This window comes from Ambystoma mexicanum, assembly GCF_040938575.1.
Source record: "Ambystoma mexicanum isolate Mex_15411 chromosome 12 unlocalized genomic scaffold, UKY_AmexF1_1 Mex_chr12_unloc.2, whole genome shotgun sequence".
In the NCBI taxonomy this organism is placed as follows: Eukaryota; Metazoa; Chordata; class Amphibia; order Caudata; family Ambystomatidae; genus Ambystoma; species Ambystoma mexicanum.
In genome coordinates, this window is record NW_027182323.1 from 11,149,009 (window position 1) to 11,158,646 (window position 9,638).

General features: G+C 44.8%; 2 non-coding genes across 2 annotated transcripts; one reads left to right on the forward strand and one right to left on the reverse strand.

Annotated features, from left to right (window-relative positions):
* Window positions 1-4,739: 4,739 nt before the first annotated feature.
* On the forward strand, window positions 4,740-4,811 carry TRNAQ-CUG (transfer RNA glutamine (anticodon CUG)). The gene has a single exon. It is a non-coding gene; the product is annotated as a tRNA-Gln (tRNA).
* A 2,993-nt stretch (window positions 4,812-7,804) lies between these two features.
* TRNAR-UCG (transfer RNA arginine (anticodon UCG)) lies at window positions 7,805-7,877 on the reverse strand. Its single transcript has one exon. It is a non-coding gene; the product is annotated as a tRNA-Arg (tRNA).
* Between the last annotated feature and the right edge of the window lie 1,761 nt (window positions 7,878-9,638).

The following is a 9,638-nucleotide window of genomic DNA, read 5'->3' on the forward strand; positions in this document are numbered from 1 at the left end:
TACTCGCAGATGCCACAAAGAGTGATCAGAGCGATGGAACCGGTTCTGAAATTTGAGGTGGCGACATACAAAGAAATACCACACTAGTACGTGGATTATGCTGATCCATACGAGAATGAATTTAAAAGCCACTGAGATAATGTGGAAATGCTACAGGAGTTTTATATAGACTACACAGACGAATATTTTAATCTAATGCAAGGGGACCAGGAAGCCGAGGAAGGCCCAAGGGTGATGATTGACATGGGGCCTGCTACACATTGCTTCCTCATGGACATTGGAGCAACAGTGAGCATCATGGGAGAACACAAATTTCTCAAAATGGGTGCTAGGAAGATACTGCAAAAGAGAAAGATCCAGGCTCAATAGCCATCCGTGTGGGTTGCACACCTCAGTAACTACACATCCATTCGTCAATTTCAACTGACACTCGCACAACGAGGACGCTCGGCCAACGCCACGATACACGTGATAAGAAGCCCTATAGATGGGTGGTCCCTGCTCAGTTACAAAACGGTGAAATCAATAGGACTCATGTATATAAACTGCCAAGATACAGAAGTGGTAAGGTGCGGTATGGGGCCCCGACAGCTAACGCACAGTGTGGCAAGATTATCACACAGACCCATTTCTAAAGAACAAGTGCGATAAACAAATACCGACCCTCTTCAAGGGACTGGGAAAATAGAAATGGAGCGTCAACTAGCTCCACATCGATGAAAAGGTGCGCCCAGTACCCCAACAGCCCCGGAGGGTTTGGTTTCATTTGCAACAGGCAGTGTCTCAGGAGGTTCAACAGCTGTAGCAAAATGAAATCATTAAGAAGGCGGTAGGGCCCACACCATGGATTTCACCCCTAGTGGTGGTTCCCAAGGAAGGAAGGCGCATCAGGATATGCTTCGACATGAGCGTAGCCAACACAGCCATCCAAGGAGAACGCCGCCGCAGACCAAAAATAGAGATATGATCGTGCAGCTTAACAGAGCCACAACAGTTTACAAGCTTGATCTATCTCAAGGATATCACCAGCTGGGACTGCATCCCTCATCCCATGTGATCATCACATATGCGACACATAGTGGCCTTTTTAGATATATATGCCTTAATTTCGGCATCTCTTCGGCAGCAGAGATGTTTCAGGAAGCCATCAGGTAAGTACTGTTATCGATAAAGACCGATTTTAATTACAGCGATGACATTTTGGTATACAAAACCTCACAGAATGAACACGATCAGGCACTTATGGTATGTGAAGCATTGCAAACGCCAGGCCTCACTCTAAATTTTGACAAATGCAACATAAAGAAAAAGAAGCTGCGATTCTATGGACACGCCTTTTCAGACGAGGGAACGAAGCCAGGCCCAGACAAGGTACGCACCATAACTGACCTAGTGGCACCCACAACGGTATCAGAGGTGAGGTCGACCCGTGGGTCCTTTTCAAGGCTATGTAGTATGGTCCAAAGCCCCCTATGGGGTCCTTAGTGGTATACTGCGATTGGTCCTGTGATTACAGCTGGGCTCTTGAGGGGCCCTAATTATTCGTTGTGCGCGGCGTTATTGCGTCCTGCTCTGTGTCGGCTGCCCTCATTTGGGACATAAGAGTCCACAATGTACCTATACAATAAGAAAACTTTTTCCAAAAAAGTCAACACAATAAGACAAAATAAAACAAAAACCTTTTGCGCCGAGCCCAAAACATGAGAAAACTGCGTAGAAAATCTATTTCTTTTTTCAAAAACAAATGCGAGGTATCCTGGGGGGCAGGATGACAGTTTTGAAAGCTGGTTGCGATTGGGGTCATTTACCCTTGGGCTGTCGATCCTCCCCCTCCTCTGAGCGTAGGAGGCTTAATAGCTATTAGGCATTACTTTGGCCCATTAGATGCATCTTTCATCCCAATTCAGAGGATATTTAGTTTAACAAATAGATGCTAGTCCTTAGAGTTGTGAACCATCTAAAGGCTGGGCTGAGCAATAAAGTGTTTGTCTACGTCATAGGGATATATTGATTGAGTGTGGGCAGGCTTGTGTCCTCTGCCAGTGTATGTTTCCTTCTGTTGTAACATTAATGAGTGTTTGCTGGTAGATGGTCTGCTCTACAAGATGAGAACGTTTACAAGATCTTGCTGAAGGCCCCCTTTCCAATTGGTGCCCCAGACTAAATGTCAGTTTAGTGCTGCCTTATGCCTGCAACCTCCTCAATGTGCGAGTGCTTAAGCAATCCCAAGCAAAGGGCTGGGGCCACCCCTGCTCGCATCCATATGGGTGCACTTCACAGCACTTACAACTCTTTGAGAAGAAGTGCTGGATCATTTATCAAAATGCAGCACTTTATAAAGGATGGCAACCAAAACAACAATCTCTTGGCTAAGAAGCAAGTGTCCAGTCCTTTGGGCCACCTGGGCTGGTTAAGATTCCTTTCATATACTTTCTATGCTACTCTTCCATCACAGCCACCCCTCCTCTGATTGCCTGAGAAAGGCAAGCGTTGCTATGGCAAAGTGTCAGAAGAGGCCACTGAGCACAGCCCCTGAGCAAGTTAGGCTGAGAGCTAAATTGGCTCACAGCCTGCCAACCAACTTAGTCAGGAAAGTGAAATGTTTGCCCAGGGCATTCATATTTCACGCCGAACTTTAATTGAACCCGAGGTTTGTGTCTCCCATAACCCATAGCACTTCTTTTATGGCAATGCGTGGAGTGTCTCCCTTACTCCTTCCCTTCATCTCCCAATTCCAAGATCCCTGTTGCACATGGGATACAATGTATCTATTTGAGAGGGAGAGCAAAAGAGAGGGAGAGACACGGTTTGACAGTAGCAAAGTGAGAAAGTGAAATGGAAGCTCTCTGCAGACGCCAGTGGTAGGAGCACAGGAAGGACTCACATTTCTTTTGCCTTGTTTGGCATTTTTCATGTGCTGGTATAATTTATTTATTAAACATCAATATAGTACCTTCATCCAAGGCGTTGCACGTATTACAAAAAGTACAAAAATAAGGTAAACCACAACCAAGGCATGAAACGAGAGACGTCTAATGCTTTCTTTAGCCCTTCATGTCTTTTTCAGCCTTGCTCTGCCATGTGATGTTCTGCTAAATGTGGATTCCAGATTTTGTGCGGTCCTCACCCACCTGGACCATGGACTTTGACTGCTCTCTGCACTACATGCTCAAATTCTACTTTTCATACAAAACAGGCACACCAGCAAAGCCGCCCATGCATGTCATTTGAACACCCCTCCCAACCAATATCAAACATCAGAACACTGCACCTCTGCAACCAACTTACATACCACAACCCATGGCAGAACATCCCTTGGCACCACAGGCATATAAAGCACCCCTTCATGCAAAAACACCTTCATGCTTTTGGCACAGAACACCTGGCAACCGATCCACACATAGAGTGCAGGATACTTCCAGTGTGCATGCGTCAACACAAAAGCAAAGCCATCTTGCATTTCCCTCTTCTCCTCACTAATGTAACCCATCCCTCTCTCTAAGATCCTGCGGAGCCCCTGGAGACCATGCAAATGGCGCTGGATCGGGTATAAAACCCAGTAACATACCATAACCTTGATTTATGGGATCTGGGTCATCTGCCCCCGCAGTAAAACTGCTCGGGCCCCCGTTTTGTCTGTTCATTGACAACGGGGGCCCAGCCCATTTTTGTCCACCTCCTCCATTGTTAAGTATGCAGGGGACACCCCCGCAATCCCTGAGGCTACAGATACCTAACATGGGGAGCAGGGGACACCTCCAAACCCTGCTCCTCATGTTCCGGTATTTTGGCACCCAAATTGTTGGAAAAAATTCGAACTAATGGTAGTGACCGAATTGGGTCAACTCTACCATGCGATCAATATTTTCGGAACAATTTGGGTAATACCTCTTTAAGTGCATTGTGGGATTTATAGTGAACTAGCAGTGACATACGCTCACCTTCCCACCCCAGCACGAAAGGCTTAAATATGTATTCCTCCATTCGTATCCGTAGGGGAACGCGATTGTTTATACCATTTACCTAAACTGGCTTATTTTCTTGCCTTATACGTTGATCAATAGCTGATCTTCCTTTCAAATGCAGCAGTTTAATTGTTTTGCACTTTAGTTCAGGTTTTTTTCTTTCCATTGAAAATATTGTTTCGACTACCCACGAATTTCTAAGTTTATTATTCCTGCATTTGTTGCCAGTTACAAACCCAGAGTTGTCTATATTTGTCCTGTTTTTGTTATAGGGTTCAGTGTTATACTATACAGTCTGCAGGTGGCGCTACTGAGTCCTTGAAAACAGCTTCTTTTATATTAGTCCTCCTATTTAGTCCAACCCATGCAAACCCAATCTCTTTATTATACGCTAATTAGGAATAGGTTAGCGCCAACAGCGTAGATAAGAGAATGGCGAGTTGTGCATGGCTACCAGAAGCGCTGCTAGTAAGTGTCCCTGCCCTCCTGCCCCTGCAAGTGGGACGTTGAGTGATTGTGTTAGTGAGATACCTGTATTCCCGTACAATATCCATGTTTTCTCTTCTAAATAATAAAATCTCAATCATGAAAAGAGTCATTCTGGATTTTCCAGATTTGCTCATGAAATTTCACTGATTGGACGCTTGGCTATGCTTTTCTGCAAAAAGGTGAAATCTTAAACTAGAATTACAGTAGATAACAAAAATATGCTACTGCATGTACTTCTCCTTCTTGAACAGAGTATATTGAGGGACTGGAAAGTACTGTTCACGTGGTTCCATGGTGTAATGGTTAGCACTCTGGACTCTGAATCCAGCGATCCGAGTTCAAATCTCGGTGGGACCTAGTTTTTTTGAAAAAAAACATTTAACATAAAAATGTTATGTCGACTTAATGTTAACAGGACGTGTCTTGCTATTTTTACTTGCAAATGGTGGCAGAAGTGACTTGTGTGTTTGGAGACGGTACACATGGTACTTTCATAGTCTTTATTTAAACAGAGAAGGCGTTCCCAGGTTTCTGCAACAGAACTTCAATTTCTCTGCCTTTCATCTCTTAGTGTTCTCTCTGAGCAGCAGGTCAGCAAAGTATTCGGGAAACAGTTGCATAGCATCTAACATTCTGTGCTCATTAATCTTGCTTACTGTCCTAAATCTACGTCCTTGCTTACTGTCCTAAATGTAAGTTGATGACTCTCCCATGACCGCAGAATCCCTTTTTTCGGTGCATGTTTTATCGCCTGGAACTGACAGGGGACCCTCTATCTAATACCTCTTTTTTTTAGATGTACTCTCTTTGTACCCCTAAAACAGTTCAATCACATTGAGCTGGTTATGTATCAAACTCCCACATAACCTATTTCCTCCTCTTATTTAATGTGAACCAGCAGACCTTGAGACTCGCCACTTCAAGGACTATATGTCTTCTCAGTCTTTCTTTCATATCCATGTATGTTGTTGTTGCTTTTACATGTTTTTCAGATTGACACCAATGGAATGTTATTACACGTTTAATTCACTGAAAAGGAAAACGGACAACTGGTTCAAGAAGTAAGAACCATTTGCTGAGTTTTCCCGCTCGTTACCGCGTGTGTCTTGGTTTTGCACGTGATGTGCATGAAAACATATGTGCCTATATAGTATGGTTATAAAATGTAATATGTTGTTTTGGCAGCATCTCTAGAAACCATCTTAACATAAATCATGTTTCCCTTATATCTCCCATCTGCATTTCTCTTTGAAAGTCTTGATTTATTTTTCACTTTCCGGCAAATCATTACTAAAACACGGAATCTGTATGTTCCTGCAATGGACATAGATCCCTGCCAGCTGCCTTGCCTGTGCCCAGGACGAGAAAAGGTGCTTTGCTTCCCCTCACAATGGGTGGATGCTGCCGCTGTCCTTGAACTGATCAATAAGCTCAAATCCACTGGCTCAGCTGTGGCCCTGGAACAGCTTTTCCTTCAATGCCTTTAAGAGGCTCATCTGATCAACCCCATCTTTTCCGCTGGTTTGTCCCCCATATGAACACGGCAGGCGTTACCTTCATGCTTATAAAGAAACCAACACTGGACCCCGCCATACTGGCCTCTTATAGACTTATCTCCAGCCTTCTTGTAATATCTAACATGGTTCTATGTGAAAATGTCTGCAGGTAAATGTAGTCAGCAAAAAGTCATTTTAATAAAGTTAGTCATTCAATAAAAACTATGCCAGGTCTGAAAATGTTGCCAGTAAATAAGGTCACCAAAACACCTATTTTTAAATACACAAAAGCACAAGGCTGCAACCCTAAATATGAACTCCATTCCTAAACCGTCCCCTAACTCGAATTACACCACTTATCCTACCCTAAATTCTCACAGAACAGGAACCCTTCAGCACACGAATGCACTTTATTTGCATATTAGCGAATGCAAAATAAAGAGCAAATCAACAGTGAACCTGTCTCCAATACAATCACCAGGTCGCCACAAATTACACAGCCCTAGCCCTGACCCAAACCCTTCCTGTAATACTAACCTTACCTTAATTGCAACTCTAACACTTACCCTAATGATTACTTTACCCTAACCACTAGGTTTAACCTAACTGCTATCCTACGCCAACACCACCAGCCCTTTCCATCCTCTGTATCCATTTCTTTAACACTTCCCCAAACCAATACCCAAACCCTTCAGCTGACACAGAATCTCGTCTAACCACTAACCAAACCTGAACATATTTACTCTAACCCTAACCCCTATCCTTCCCCTAACCCTAAACCAGGCAATAACAAGCCCACTAAATACTCTTTTACCTAACAATTACTGTAGCAACACTACCAATTTTGGCTACTTTTCAGCTGCGTTTTTGACTACTTTTTGCTTGGCATCGTTTTCACTGCAGAGGTATTTTCACCACGACATTTTCACAGACTATTTTTGATGGCTATATTTTGTCGGGATACCTGTAACATGATGTGCTGGTTCTGTTGGAGCGCTTGGTGGCAGAAAATATGGCTGACCACCACATCCTGCTTTATTATGACATGACATGCAATTTGCAAATTGGAAGTATGTCAGGATGATGCAAAGTAGGAGTATACTGATGCTGTGAAAAGTCGGCATTTAGAGCTATTTTTAACTGGGCATGAATTGCTTTTTGTAGAGCCAGTTCAACATCCAGATGCATACTGGTCGCTGCACTGATGCCTTGAAAGCATTTCCGGAAACCTTAGTGAAGACACAATTACCACATTTGCTAAGGTAACATTACCAGCTTGAACACTCGTGCACATGTTGTTATTACACCGGTGGTAAAACAAGCAGCATGTTGTCATTGTGCTGGGGCTACAATGAGCAAAACTGTTGTAATGACAAGGTTTATGCTAAGCACCAGCGTAATGACAAAAGATGTGTTGGAATTAGGGCGCTACAAAACCCTTCATGTGCATATCTTAGCTCCAGGCCTAACGCCGCAATGTTTGTGTTCGTGTTTTGGGTGCTTCCAACGGTGCGGATGTTAACGTTTCAGCACTGCAAACATGCAGCCATATTGTGTAATTTCACTGTCACTACAACCAGACAAATACCTTCCCTGCTCCTGCACTAGAGCAGTGCAAATTGGATGAATCTCCCCCAATGCGTGCCAGCACACACAACCCTCTTCCGACCTGAAGCCATACAATGGGCTGACAGTATTTCCTAAGCATTTGCACACGAATGGTGTTGAGGAGCATCTCATGGTCTTCTCTGTAGCCGGCTTTAGTTTCCAAAATATGACATCTGGATTTCCAGATGCGTACATCATCAACTTTTCCTATAAAAGCAAAGATAATTTAAATGTACAAAACGTCCCCGACCACGAAGGGACTCGAACCCTCAATCTTCTGATTCGAAGTCAGACGCCTTATCCATTAGGCCACGCGGTCCACTGGTTGCAACATCTGTATACTTATATAAATAGCGTCCTCCATCACATTGCATATGCTATCTTGTCTGTCTATGAGGTTAGACCAGAGTCAATCCCCTCATTCTTTATGGAAGTGATATGTTGAACACATATTAAGATGAAGACTCATTTAAATATACAGCCCAGATCTAAAGTACAGGAACCAGTCTCTCACGCGTTTTACTTCTTTCTCTCTGTCTCGCTTCATCCCCGCCTGTCCCCAAATATTGTTCTCTCCTTTTCCGCCTGTATTCTCTCTATCCGTGGACTTCTGAGGCTGTGTCTTAATCGATGCAGCTCTCATGTTCATCTAATTAACTAAATAGATGAAGATGTGTCCTGGTCACCTGCATCACCACAAGCCACAGCGCCTTCCTTATGCACACTTATAAAAAAAAAAAGCAACACCAAAAACAACATACAGCCGCTTCCTAGATCCACAAGCTTATGAAAATGTGGGGGGTTGTGAGCTGGCAGAAGCAGCTTTAACGGAGTGACCATGCTAGGTCACAAGGGCCTGAGAGGAAGAGGAGGAGTAAGGGGAGAAAACATTAGTCAATAGACGGAGTTGAATGCAGACCCTTTAGGCCCAAATGCAACAACTGGCGACAAGCCATAAGTCCCACGCCGCAAGAGACGTCCACTGCACTCTGCAGTTCCTACGCGACTGCAGTCCGCAGTTCCACTTGACACTGACTGCAGTGGCGTCCCATGCCGGCATCCAGACTCCGAGGTCAGGATGGTCTGCGTTCCAACATTACTGTTCCGCTGTGATCCGCAACTCCGCTTGCCGCCAGCACTGTGTGGCGTCCCGTGCCCTCATCCAGAGACCTAGGTCAGGAAGTCCACGTACACTCTGAGGATGTACTCTGCTCAGCTGTTTCCTTTGACGCAACAGGCCCGGCTGCATTGCCATACCTGTATCCGCCACAGAGGGGTAAGAAAAGATGAGAACATTAAAGGATAAAGGCAACCGGTAAACAGAAGGTGTGGACCAGGAGGTATTTGCATCACCGGGAGGCCTGGAACAGCAGCAAGATGGACGAGCAGCCAGCTGAGCAGCAAGCAAGGCAGAGTTCAAGCGCAAGGGCCACTTTCCTTTGAAAACCCCCACCATTCCCATTGCAGCTCCAATTCGACAAAGGTCCCCGGTGGGCAGAATGGGTGCAAGATTTCACCGATTTCATAGGTGCTGCAGGGTAAGAAAAGTCTCTGGCCATATCTGGCATGATCACAAATGTGTTGGGCAATGAGATGAACGGTAAAATAAAGACCATACCGTAAGAAGAAAGAACACCGTATGACACCCGTGTGGGGGCACTGAACAAGAAATTAATCATCCAGCCCAACAGCGACTACAGAAATTAATACACTGCCGTTTGCGAGCTTTGCTGATGATGAGTCTACTAGGCTGAGGGTGATAGAAGGGTGTACATCGTCTACATTCTGGAAGCAGTTGCTGAAGCAGCCGCTGACCATTGACACAGTCATTGAGCTGGCCAGAGTGCATGAGAGGGTAGATCTGCAGACCACAGCCATTGAAACACAGAAAAAGAAGACAGAGAAAGATGAAACGGTGGCTGCTCTCATGACACCAAGAGGGCCGGTCAACCGGTTCATGGGAGGACCAGTTACCTCGAGGGGGCCTACTCGATATCCATACCAACAAACAGGCAGTCAGCTAGACCACAACGGATATGTTTCAGATGCGGATTCGCATTTCCGCACACCGGAACATGCC